Here is a 13954-nt window from a genome sequence, read left to right as displayed (position 1 = left end):
TTCTGAACCAGCTTAGCCTTAGCCTTTTGTGCTTGCTCAATGCTTTCCTTTTCCTTCTCCTTGCCGCCTTTTAAACATTTTTTACAATGTGAACTTGAATCTTCAGCCAACTCTTGGCCTCTATTCCTCCCACTTTATCCAGGTCGTGCTGGACCTCTTTGGGGAGTCCCTTTTTTAACATATGCTAGAAGATAGCCACATTCTTGTCCCATGCTTCTCCCATCTCTGCCCTCCACATTTCTTGAATTAATTGAGGATCCTCATCTAGGTTAATTGTTTTCACCAAGATAGAGTTTATATTCGGTATATATGGGTACATCATTCTCAATGCCCCCAAACATGTGCCCTACAATTATTAAAGGATGCGCTATCATGGGTGTTTGTGTTCAATTGAACACCCGGATATCCTGCTTTTTTAGTGAACTCATCTGCCCGTTCCCCCCATCAAGGCCATGAAAAGGCTTTTCATGTCCCCAATAACTAACCTGATACCAGTGTTTTTCTTTTCCAAAGCATAAATCCACTTGCCACTCCCTACCCCCTGCAGTGAGTGAAGGAAGCATCTTCATTAGATTATTCCAGTCCATGTGTGACCACGGGACATAATAAGCCTTTCCCTGACCCTTCTGGAGTAGTGTATTGGGAAGTTTCCCATCTGTCCTCAGCCTCTCCCAACAGCCATGTGAGCCCCACAGTGCGTTTGAAGGCCCCATTGTGTGCTTTCCCTGATTACTGCTAGAGCTGAAGGCACAGCTACTACCTCTTGTCCTCCCTGCTAGTCATCTGTTTCCCATTCATCCTCTTCCTCCTCTGTCCCTAGTACCACATCCCCTAATCGTCCTAGGGGGATGGAAGCGTATTCGGCACTGTCATAGAATGCTGCTTTTCTTTCTCACTGTTCTGATTCCGTACCTGTGACGGCACGTCCTTCCTCCAACCTTTATAAATGATTTACCTAGCCTAATGAGGTTCTGACCATGCCTCCATCTCCCTTCCTCGACCTCCTTCACTTGCCTATTACCTTCTTCCTGTCCTTAACTCCTGCTCTGTTGTAAACACATTACTTCATTCTCCGCTAACCTTACTGCTTCATCTTCTATTCTAGTGACTGGGGCACCTCCTCCTTTCTGAACTCTTCATCGCTCCTTGCTATTGCAGTTCTTCCTTGCTCTTGTTCGTTCATCTCAAATTTCTTTGGTGGTCTAAATGTCAAATAGACTTTTCTCATTCCACCTTCCATTTGAGATCCATCAATAACTTTTACTAAAGAAGGTGTTATCCTCCTGCTCTGCTCATGATCCCATCTTTTGAAGATTGGCGCTGACAGAGGTTTCACCCCTGTCGGTCTTGTAACCGCTGGAGTGGTTACCGGAGAGTATGGAGGTTCAAACTCAGGGTTAATATATCCTTCTGCGGGCAACAAAGGATAGCACCCATATGGGGGCGGTGCAGAAGAAACTCCTACACCCTCCTTTCTTGTACCCTCCTCAACAGTCATAATTTTATGGGTCTTCCTGTCGTTCTCATAGAATCTCCATAACTCCAAGATATTCAATCTATTCTCCAATTTCAAACTTTTATACTTAGTTACTAGGAAGGTATGCAAGTTCTCCAACAAAACCTTATCATAAGACCCTTCGTTACACCAGGAATTAAGCATTTTGCCTTTCGTTTCCCTCAAACATTCTCAATGGTATTTAAAAGTCTTCACCTTATATCCGGGGAGCACCTGACATAAATGATTCAATGGAGTCTCCATACTCAAGACCAATGTAACTTAATCAAATTTTCAAAAATCACGATATAAACCCCAAGAACCAAACCCACAGCACAAACAATCACTACCCACAAAAGATCACCTTTTACTTTCCCTTTTCTTTAAAAAGAATTTCCCACACTTGCTCTCCTTGCTCTCCTTCACCACAACCGTCTTGGTAATCATACACTCCTCAGGCATACACTAAAGACAGAATATTTATTAAAACACACGCCTGCCAAAAATACTCTTTACTTCTCTGATATTTCTCCTTTACTCGAGCATGAAAAGGAACGCAATGTTTTCCACTACAACACCTCTGTATCTCTCTCTTCTTTACTAGTACAACACTCTTGACTACAGTGCTGTCTTTTCCTGACTGCAGGAAGATACCCTTCACGACTTTGACTAACAAAGAAACAGTGAGACGCAGGCTCCTTCCGCACAATGGATACAAAGTAAGGGGTTACCAAGGGCACACCTCAAAAAGGTATCTACAGGTAGTCTTACCATAAGATGCCATCTCATCCTAAGGTAAGGGCTCCTGCCAACCAGACAAGCAACCTGAAGGGTATCAAGACTATCCTTACAATGGACGTGCAGGTGTGGGAGAGCACACCTCTAAAATAAAAAACCTACGACATAGAACAATTCATTAACTTCTCCGAAAACACTCACTCTTCCAACCTACTTGACCTCATCTAAACTTATGCACACCTATCCAAGAATTAAAAAAAAACTTGTTTCTTCTCACCTGTTATCTTGCTGGCAAGGATGCACTCTCATGAAAGTGAACCCCGAAGCTCTCCGACGTGGTGCTCCTTTAATCTGGCCTGCGGAGCCGGGCCACGGTACCACACCTTCGGGGGTGGGGGAGCAGACAGGCCTCTAACTGATATGGTACATGTAGCCCTCCTCCTTGTCAAGAATGAAGACTGGTCCCCCCAGAGAAGCTCTGCAGCCAAGCTGGGCAGACCAGAAGCCCCTAATGTCTCGGAGAGCCTGGGGCCCACCGTAACCAAAAGCAGGCCCACCCTTAAAGAGTACGTACACGCTTTGTCTGTAAAGCAAGTTCATTGTACAAACGTCTGGGACAGGTTAGATGACATCAAAGAGTCAAACTATCCTTTTCTTCATGAACCACACAAAGAACATGCATTTTGTACAATTTGCAACAGTTAAAACAGGTTTTGTTACAGAGTCAACCCCCCAAACCTTATTGCCTAAACCTATGCAATGTAACCATATTCCCTTTAGTTCCCACACTTATTGGATACGTTCATCTAAGCTCCATCCTCTTTACATATTTGGGCATAGCCTCATCTCCTAGTTACACTGTTTACACAACTTAAAAGCAATTTCAATTATCACAGGTTTCATCTAGTTAGAAACCGTTGCCCCTACTTGTGACGCACACAGCTATTCTATGGAAATACCATTGATGTAAAGAGTAGGGGAATTAACACATTTCCTTTTGATCTATTGTTGCTGGTTTTATCGCCCAAACATGTTGGTGTCCACATTTCACTCTAAACAATGCGACTTAACATTCCAGCCCACATGGTCCCAACCCACACCTTGAAAACTCTGTTGAATATCCATGATCTATCAGTGCTCCTTTCCCTGCAAGCAACCTGCATCAGCTTTAATTGTCCATCCCTAAGATCCAGCCCTACCAGTTGGCCAGAATCCACTGTGCTTCAAGAACAGACTCCTATATACTTACAGAGATTGCATCTACCCTTCATAATGCACCTAGACCATAAAAAAGGCCTGCCAGAAACTGACCATCTGATATTAATCGCAACTGCTGCTGTCCTTCCCCAACCTTGCAAAACTAGTCTCTGTCACACAGAGTTCAATTGCCCAACCCAGGTTTTCAGCCAGTGCAATTCCTAACTTGTCAGAGAACTTTGTGGCAAAACAGATCTGTATATTCATACTGCCCAAAACCTATTTCCCTAAAGACCCCCATGTATGTATACCTATACATGTATGTTCAAGACTACTGCATCCCCGGACACTAATTTTCCCATTTGCAAATCTCCTACCTCGCATGCGCATGTAGAGCTCCTCGCTGTCTGGTTGTTATGCGCGATAGGGCCTGACACACCTATGTTGTATTTATATTGTATCAGCAGTTTTGACATTTATCATGCTGCACACATGCAATTCGAAAATGTATCAACTAAAATGCAAACAACACTAAAAATAACACATATCTCATTCCCATTAGCAACACTGGATTCATGCTAAATTGACACATTATGTTAACATTGCTGTGTCCCCAGCCACCAATATGGCGCAAGCAATTCAAATTTCTCTTTACCCATGGGACCAATATCAACTACCCCAACACCTGTCTGCTATTCAGTCTTGGTGTGCTTCTAACAACCTCTGTCTTAATGCTAGTAAAACAGAGATTCTTCCTATCAAAACACCTGCTCCCAATTTCCCTCCAGCACTCTGGCCACCGTTTATGGGCTCTTCCCCTTCTCTCTCCACTGAGGCCAGAAACCTTGGGGTAATGTCGACTTGTCTCTCTCCTTTACTCCTCACATCTTGGACCTTGCTAACTTTCAACTTCACCTCCTCAGAGGTATTCTCCCTTTCTTCACCTCCCACCCCCAGAAGCTCAATGTCTCTGAAGCTCCTGTCTTCTCCAGGCTGGATTGCAACAGCCTCTTCCTTAACCTGCCCCTTTCCTCCCTTCATACCCTTCAAGTGATCCAGAATAGGGCTGCAAGACTTATCATTGGCCTCAAGCCCAGGAACCCAATCTCTCCAGCTTTAAAATCACTCAACTGGCTCCTGGTGGTTGCAAGGATCAAATTCAAGACCCGCTGCATCTTCCACAAGGATTTCTGGGGCCAGGGACCATGCTACCTGCAGCTTTCTCTTGCTAAATACTCTCCTTCCAGATCCCTTTGATCTTCTAGCTCCACCTCTTTGCTGATCAAACATTTCGCCAAGCAGAGAGGTGGGGGCAGATCTCTATGCTCAGATGGCTCCCTCCTCTGGAATAGCCTCCCTCCCTCTTTCCGTCTTGAATCGGACCACCTCAAGTTCTGCAAACAACTCAAGACCCTTCTTTTCTCCACCTCTTTCCCTCGCTCCCCCCTTGTTAATCCACCCCACTGCCACTTAGACTGGCGGCCTGGTCCCTCCTGCGTTGAACAGTGTTCAGGTCATCTGTCCAATCACCACCGGCAGCACCCCCTGCGCTGCCCGCAGAGCCCACACCTGACTGCTGGGCTGAAGACATCTGCCACCTTAGATCATCCTTCTGCACTCCCCTACAGGCACCTCTGCCCTCTCCCCAGCACTTATCCCCGTCCCCTTTTTTCCACTACACTTGAATGTTCTGAATATCACAAGGCCAAATGGAACCACTGCTAGTTTGTATTATTTATTCACTGTCTTTGTTATTGTCTTTTTCTCTCCCTTATTCCCTTCCCTTTTGCCTTGTGGCACCTTGAAACACTGTTCTGTTGTATAGGCGCCTTATAAATATCCAATAAAATCAAAACATAAACAATTCTGAACTGTCATGGGGGCATGGGACTTGAATATGCATTTAACACACACTTGGGCCTCTGCACATTTTGACATATGGATTCATTATTTATAAGCGATGGTGTGATTATTAATTCAATGCAATGCTGCTTTTAGATTCCACATCTTTTTGTTAGTGTAATTTCATGCCATAAATTGTTTTAATATGGTATGGTGTCATGAATTCAGAGAGTTCCTTTTTAAACTGGGCTTTCTGTATCAAATATTTTCACTTTACATTGGTTTAAACCCAGTCTTCATGGGAAATGTACTTGAGGCCCAATTTGGTTCTTGGGATTGTTTAGTTTGTGGTAAAATATGCACCATTTGTTGGGTGCTGTCTCTTCGGTGGGCTGGTGACTACCTGCTCCCCACACGTGGCCCCATTTATGTAGCAATGGAAGAATTATTACTGTAGTGTAGCAGTGAAAGCCACTATTCCAGCACCTTTCACTTTGCTATGTTATGTTAGTTATATTTGTACAGCGCATGTACGCCCGAAGGCATCTTGGCGCTAGGCAGCGGAGGTGAAGCAGTGGAGAAGGAATGACACCCTAAATAGAATGGTCTTCAAAGAACGACGACATGTTGGATGATCAGCAGTGGCTCAGAGAGCCCAGGGCATGATGTTCCAAGCTTTTGCAGCAGCCACAGAGATAGCACTGCCGCTCATCCGCAGCAATCGGACCTTTGGAACGCATAGCAAGAGGGCAGATTGGGACCGAAGTGGTCGAGTAGAAACAAATTGGGAAAACGTTTCCTGTAAATATTCTGCCCCTATCTTGTAGAAGGCCCGATGAACAATGCACATAGTTTTAAACAGGATCCGCTTCTCAATCGGGAGCCAGTGCAATTGCCTTAGAAGCGGGGATATGTGCGCTCGAAATGTGGGGCGCAGAATAGCTCGGACAGCTGCATTTTGGAGCAGCTGAATCCTCTTAACAAGATGCAGCAGCTGGGCAAAATACAGTGAGTTGCAATAGTCAGCAGTACTCAGCACCAGCGCCGCTACCACCGGGGCATGAAAATGAGCCGGTTTGAAGGGGAGGGACTTGAAGTGACCAGATTTACAAACTGCAACCACCTGCTATGCCATAAAAAGAGAGCATGTAAACTTCACCCCGGATTTTTTACTTTAAGGGGTGGCAGAGTTAACAGGCCTAGAGAGACAGGTCAGAATTTGGGGTTCCAGCAGGTAGGGGACAAGTTGTGCCGACAACAATAACCTCTGTCTTATCGCCATTTGAGTTTCAACCAATTGGCAGCCATCCAGGCGCCTAGGTTCTCCAGGCACTGCCTAAGCCTAGATGCGGTGTCAGGGCGAGAGAGGTCCAGGCGTACCAGGATCTGCGTGTCATCAGCATAGGAATAGTACCTGAACCCATGAGATAAAATAAGGAGAAGAGGACGAATGTAAATGTTGAACAAGATGGGTGAAAGAACGTATCCCTGAGGGACCCCACAGGGCAGCAGCAGAGCATCAGAGCAGAAAGGGGGTAGGGAGTCTGACTGGGACCGGTCAGCCAGGAAAGTGGCAAACCAGTCCAGAACCTTATCTCCCATACCAGTGTCCGACAGCCGGATAACGAGATGGATTGATCGACAGTGTCAAACACTGCCAACAAATCTAGTAGGAGGAGTACTCCACCACTCTGATTAACAAGGCGGGTCAGGTCAGCTAGCACAGAGTTAAGCATCGATTCAGTGCCTCTCCCCGGCCAAAAGCTAGATTGAAAGACATCAAGAGCCCCTGAAGATTCAAGGAAAGATGACAGAAGAGGGGATACAAGAGCTTCCAAGGCTTTCATCAGGACTGGAAGGAGAGAAATAGGCCGTAGCTTGCATATACTACGAAATCAAGAGACTTTTTTCCAGTAACGGGAACACACGCTCATGTTTAGGAGCGGTAGGAATAAACCCCTCCTGAAAGGAGATGTTGACTGCCAACATGATATGGCGATTAAATTGGCTGAGATGTCTTTAAACAGAGCTAGCGGGATGGCATCAGAAGGAAAGGCGGATTTCAGGCCATGAATAGCCCTGAGTATGTCCTGGTCGGAGAAAACAGGGAAGGAGAGCCAGGATGCAGCAGGAGCGGGCAACTCAAGGGTAACTTTGAATTCAGGTAGTCTTAATTTTTCTTGATGTGCTTTCTATACTGAGCCAACTGCCTCACACTTGAAAGCCAGAGTGCATTTCATTGGCTAATTGGCAATGGACAATACTAATTAGTACCCGGCGAGAGTCAAGCAGAATGCAACACGCATTCTGATTGGCTCTCGACGGGTCCTTACCCGCCGAGAATCCTTCGATTCTCGGCCGGGATTCCAGCCGCCTTGTCCTCGGCGGGGGGCGTGGCAGCCACTCAGCCAATGAGGAGGCAGGAAGTGGGGCCATCCCCGCTCCGAGCCTCCCCGTGGCTGAGAGGCTGCCTTCGCCCCCCGCAAGGGAACTCGGGTAAGGCTTTTTTTTAAAACTCCCTTTCCTCCCTCCTCCCCCCTACTCCCACTTACCTGCTTGTTCCTGCTTCCCCGGCGAGGGACAGGGAAGCCTCCAGCCGTGTGGAGACTCAGAGCGGGCGCATCCCCGCTCCGCGCCTCCACACGGCTGGAGGCTTCCCTCGCCAGGGACGCAGGTACGTTTTTTTTTTTTTGTTTTCCTTCCCTCCCAACCCTACTTACCTTCTGCTTCTTTTTTTTCTTTCGGGAGCGGACACGCTGGGAACACTTGCGTTCCCAGCACGTCCGCTCCCGATGGCCGCTATGGAAAGGGAAGACGGACTCCGTTTTCCCTTTGCATGGCGGCCATTTTCTTGGTCGTTTTTTTTTTTTTTTCTGTCCTGAAAAACAGTAGAGTTTCGGGACAGAAAAAAATGCTTTTAGTGCCCCGGTCACACACATAATGCGGGCCGGGGTACTAATAGCAATATAATCCTCGCGGCGGGGGCATTACCGACTCAGGTAATGCCCCGGGGCCTTTGTTATAACTATCGGCCCCGGGGCATTACCTGAGTCAGTAATGCCCCCGCCGCTCGGGTTATATTGCTTAAATAATGTTATCACACTTTTTCACACAATGGTCGATTGGCCATTTAGTTATCACTTCATTTTGAGGTTTTGTTCAGCTGGTATAGAGATGGTTGTAATTTTCTATCATTAAAACTTGGTCAAAACACATATGCTGTTTCCTAGCTCTGTAGAAAAAACATAACTCCAAAATGGCCACTGAAGGTATGGTTTCCCGGGTATGGTATCTTTCTCCAGCATTGGATCTTTCATAGAGTCACATGCTTTGAATATTCCCTGTCATCAGGCTGGGAATCCTCGGTAACATAAAGCAGTTTAAAAGTGAACTGAAATATCAGTCACTTTGTGCTCTAGTATAGTCATTTTTGGGTTATACTGCCTACAGCCAATTGGAAAGGCTCCCTTTGCTACACCACTGTCGGCCGTTCTCAGCTTTTTTTTACCACATGTTCGTGTTGGGAGTCCTCAAAATCTGTCTCACTACATTCAAATACAGCTTCAGAAAAAAACTCTACTTTCGACAATGGGTCAAGATCCTTATTTGCAGGGACGGTAACAAGCCCTCCTACAGTTCTTCCACCTACATACATTCCTGTTTGTTCTTCTGACTCTTCATTTTGGGCCTACTGGAATGGCTGAAACCAAGAAGGAAGAGTCTCTTCAGGGACGTCATTTCACCAAAATGCCAGGGGTAGTGGAAGTGACATCCCACGACCTTTAAAACATGTTTTATTTGTTTTCATTTTTAGGGGTTGCAAGGGAGACCAAAGGGGTAGCAAGGGAGACCTCAGAGGTCGCAACTGCAACCCCTGATGTGACCCCCAAATTATGTCCCTGAGTCTCTTTAAGGTCTGCGCTCGATGTGGTCTCAAGAACGTCTTCATGGATAACCTCCACAATAATTTATTTCTATTTATTTATTGGGTATTTTCGCCTATACAGCAAAAGTGTTTCAAGGTGCATCAAGACAAGGGAGGAGCAGGAAGGGCAAAAAAAACAAAACAATAACATTCCTACTAGGTTTTTAGGCATTCAGACGTGCAAGTGCAGTAACAAGAATGCAGGGTAGAGGGGGGAGGGGAGGTGAAAGTTACGGGGGCACAGGGAAGAAAACAAACGATAACGGTCCCACTAGGTTGTGAGACAATTGGGAGCGTGCAAGTGCAGAAACAAAAATGGAGGGAGATGGGGGAGGCGGTCAGGAGAAGGTTGGGGACACAGGGGAGAGGAAAGAAAGTCTACTGAAGACAAACAATAATGTTCCTACTTGGTCGTGAGACAATTCGGAGCGTGCAAGTGTAGTAACAAAAAAGAGGGTGGAAGGGGAGGAGGGAAGTGAGGTTTGGATGACCAGGGAACAAGACAAACAATATTGTTCCTACTAGGTTGTGCGATAATTTGGTGCGTGCAAGTGCAGTAGATAGAAATGATTGGAGGGGAGGAAGGGCAAAAGCGGGGGAGGGTGGAATAAGTGACTCTACTGCTTCCATCCGCACCATGTGATCCAGAATTGTGACATTTGTCAATCCTTCTCTAATAAAACTCTGAGACCGTCAGTTCAGATTGTTTGCATGGCTCGACAACTCTGCAGGTAGAGGGGCCTCTGACTCTGCTTCAGTAAAGAGTAATGCCTCTTAGGAGGGGTAGGTCTACACAGCAAACCACCTCTAGTGAGAGGTCCATATTGCACGATGAGTCGGCCAGGAGCAGAAGGAAGGCACATAGGACACCCTCCACAGGGCCCCTGTTGGAGATGCAAAGGCACCATCAAGGCTGTCTGAGAAATCCCTGAGCCTGTCCAGTGCATCCACCAGCAGTAGGCCTTCCTCTTCGACTTCCAGAGATAAATGCTTAGAGGATTCATCGACGAGGCCCACATCAACACTCTCGTCTGCAACAGCAAGCTTGTCTATGACTTCTAATCCTACGCCCGTCAACGAAGACTTTGTCATTGATGACATTGACGGCCATGAAAGCTTGTCGATGGCTATGAAGACGTCAACAGAAGCAAAACCTCAACCGTCTACGATTGCTAAAATTCCTCCGTCGACAACTCCGTTCTCGTCCGCAACTAAGACATTGTACGCAATGGTGACAAAATCCTAATTGATTCCAACACCTGTCAACACAAAAAACACAACCATCTAGGCTTACAGCTGTTCCGCGTTCAGTTCAACCCCTGGCTGTGGGATTCAACCCTGAAAAGGTCCCTTCACTGCCTGTGGAGTTAGGTTCCCTACCTGCAATGCATAAGGTGGACCCTCTGCCTGTGTCTTTAGAAGGGGTAGTTTTCACCTTCTATCCCTAGATTGGACATGCGCCCCCACAGGGTTGCACCTGTTCAAGGGCCTACACATTAGGAGATACCATTAGCTGACAGGGTATCGTCACCCCCAGCCAGGGTACCACTGCCACCAGGCCCTAGAGATGTCTCTCTCAACGTCCTTGCCACTCTAACGGCCCTAGTATGTAACCTACACGAGAGATCGCCAGACCCTGGGGTGCCACTTCCACATCCAGACCCCTGGCCCCCCACAACCAGGGTCCAGTGTAATTGCTGCTCCTCCTCGCCCTGCAAAGGAGGATCAGTGTCTGCAGAGACAATTAGAATTGTTGGACCTTATACCTTTTGCCGGGCCATCTGCATCGCCATGGACATGAGAAGGACGGCCTGGCTTCGGGCTGCTAAGTTTAAACCCTAAGTCCAGGATCGCATAGTGGACCTTCCGTTCAAGGGTAGTGACCTCTTCCACACTACCACCGACGAGGAATTAAATAAGAAGAACAGCTTGCAAACAAGTTTTTATCGATCCTGACGAAGGCCACGCCCAAGGTGTTCACCCAGTCGCATCAACGCTCCAGTAAAGGGTGGGTTCCGGGGATCCCAGGAACGGAGGTCGAGACACCCTGACCACTCGCCGAGTCAGCACAGGAGCAAGCAACAAAAAGGGGGGGGGGGCAAGGGCTTCTTCCAGTCCCCCTCCCCAGCAGCAGCCTCAGAGAACAAAAAGGCACGACGCGTCCCTCCGGGTCCACGTGTCTCCAGTTGGGGGCAGGCTAGCCTCTCGCATGCATTTTTGGCATCAGAACTTCACAGACCCGTGGATCCTCTCAGTACTAGCCATGGGTTACTGCCTACCTATGCCTCCCACTCCTCTGTCCTCCCCTCCCCTCCCACAGATTGGGATGGCAACTCTATTGGCGGAGATCCGGTCACTTGTCGAGAGCCAGACAGTGGAAGAAGTACCAGCCTCCCAGAGAGAATTAGGCTTCTATTCCAGGGTTTTCGCCATACAAAAGAAGAACCAGGCGGACCTGAGAGCTGTGTTGGACTTCTCCACTCTCAACCTCTCCCTCCCTCTTCAAAAATTCAAAATGGTTACGCCAGCACTCATTGTAGAGACACAAGACAAGGGAGATTGGATGTGCTCCCTGGATCTGAAGGACGCTTACCTACACGTCCCGATTTGGCAGCCCCATCGCTCCTTCGTACGCTTCAGGATTATGGGCTGTCATTTCCAGTACAAGGTGCTACCCTTTGGCCTCAACTCAGCCCTCAAGGTGTTTACCAGACTCATGAATGCAGTGGCAGCCCTCTTTAGGGCCCAGGACCGCCATCTCTACCCGTACCTGGACGACTGGCTCGTCAGGGCGTGATCCCGGAGGGGGTTGTCCACACCTCCTCCGTACTTATGAGTACAGTCCACGACCTGGGGTTCACCATCAACCTCAAGAAGTCTTTGCTGCAGCCCACGCAGAGCATCACCTTCCTGGGCCTCATCTGGGATATGAGCTCCGAGAAGGTGTTTACCTCGCAGGACAAGATTACGGCCATCAAGAGGGCCAGTATGCACTTCCTTACCAGACAAGTGACTTCAGCTTGCCGGTACTAGCACCTACTGGGTATCATGGCAGCGGTCCTCTTGGCCATGCCACACACGAGGCTCCGGATGAGGAGACTGCAGCTGCACTTTCGCAGCCGCATGGAATCAGGAGGGGGGCTCCCAAGCGGAGCTGATCGGCATACTGCCATCTCTCCACTCGGACCTCACGTGGTGGTCCAAGGACTGCAATCTGCGGACGGGCAGGCCCTTCCAGAAGCTGACTGTGCAGGTTACCATTACTACGGACTCCTCCCTAGAGGAGTCTGGACCCAGCAAGAGCAGGAATCGCAAATCAACTGGCTGAAGCTCAGAGCCATTTGGCTAGCCGTCAGGGCCTTCCTTCCGCTCATCGAGGGCAGGACCATCCTGATCCAGACCGACATCTCCACCAGCATGTACTATGTCAACACGCAGGGGCGGGTACAAGGTCCCCTCCGCTGTGCAACCTAGCGGTCAGCATGTGGGAATGGGCCCTGTAAAACAACTTATACCTCAGGGCCGTCCACCTCCTGGCCAACTTGGAGGCGGACAGACTCAGCAGGCTTGGAGCGGACAATTACGAGTGGCAATTGAACAACCAGGTGCTGCAGGTGGTTTTCAACACATGGGGCAATCCTCAGGCGGATCTATTTGCCTCCTGGAGGAACAGGAAGAACAGGAAGTGCCATCAGTTTGCGTCTTGGCAGGTACTAGGCCCCGGCTCCCTGGGCGACACCATGAAGATTCTCATGGGAGGGCTCTGAAATTCTATATGGATAGGACCAAGGGCTTCCGCAAGTAGGACACACTCTTTGTCACCTTTGGAGGCTTCAGACCCGGTTATCAGGCATCCAAGGCCTCCATCGCGAGGTGGATGGTTGCCACCCCTTCAGCTTTCTGTAAGCATTACTGTTTGGACGTCGGCTCTAAGTGAGACGCGGCCTTCGGACAGGCGGGTCTAAGGAACTTGTTTGCTTAAGGAGGTTCTCCTCTACCACCCTGGGGCTACATTCAGTTGTAATCGCCCATACAGTATGGAGGAAAGGGGACGGGACATAAGAGTAATTACAAGTTACTCACCATAGTGACTAATGTACTCTTAGTCCTTAGTCCCCTTTCCTCCATACATCACACCATCCTCCCCCTAATAATACTGGTGTCATTAGACAATGATAAATATTGTCGACACGTGAATGGGGACTAAGGAGTGGCGCCGGTGGCCGGAGTCAGGATAGCACATGCTCCCAGGGCCGCACCCCCACGTGCCTCTAAATTTAAAGGGGAAGAAGGTTTTTCTGGTGAAAATGGTTCTGTCTCCTGTCCCTAGGAAAAGATACCCATACAGTATGGAGGAAAGGGGACTAAGGACTAAGAGTACGTTAGTCACTACGGTGAGTAACTTGTAATTTTCTGACTCCCAGGTCTTGCCTCTAAGTGGTTACCACTAGCATCTAAGCCAAGCTGTACTACTGCAATTCCATCTACTTGTGCTGTTCACTCTACCTTATAAGGCTCTTATAGATGGTCCAGAAGGCTGCCATCCAACTTTTTCCTCGGCCTCTCCCTTTGGCCACATTACCCCAGTATGGCGCCAACTTGACTGGCTACCAATCACATTTTGAATTAAATGTATGATCCTTTCCTTGGCCTATCAAGCTTTTCATAGGGTTGGTCCTATTTCCTTACATCAAACTACAGTAACATGGATCTTTTGGAGCATTTCAATTTAGCTGCTTATGACCTTACCTATATTT

General features: G+C 48.0%; 1 protein-coding gene across 6 annotated transcripts in view; it reads left to right on the top strand.

The window, feature by feature from the left end:
- Positions 1 to 13954, top strand: part of TANC2 (tetratricopeptide repeat, ankyrin repeat and coiled-coil containing 2) — a 3436361-nt gene that overhangs the window by 3403961 nt on the left and 18446 nt on the right. The gene's annotated exons all lie outside the window — the stretch shown is intronic.

This window comes from Ambystoma mexicanum, chromosome 13 (genome assembly GCF_040938575.1).
Source record: "Ambystoma mexicanum isolate Mex_15411 chromosome 13, UKY_AmexF1_1, whole genome shotgun sequence".
NCBI lineage: Eukaryota > Metazoa > Chordata > Amphibia > Caudata > Ambystomatidae > Ambystoma > Ambystoma mexicanum.
Note: the sequence above shows the minus strand (reverse complement) of the source record. Positions and strands in the feature narration are given on the sequence as shown.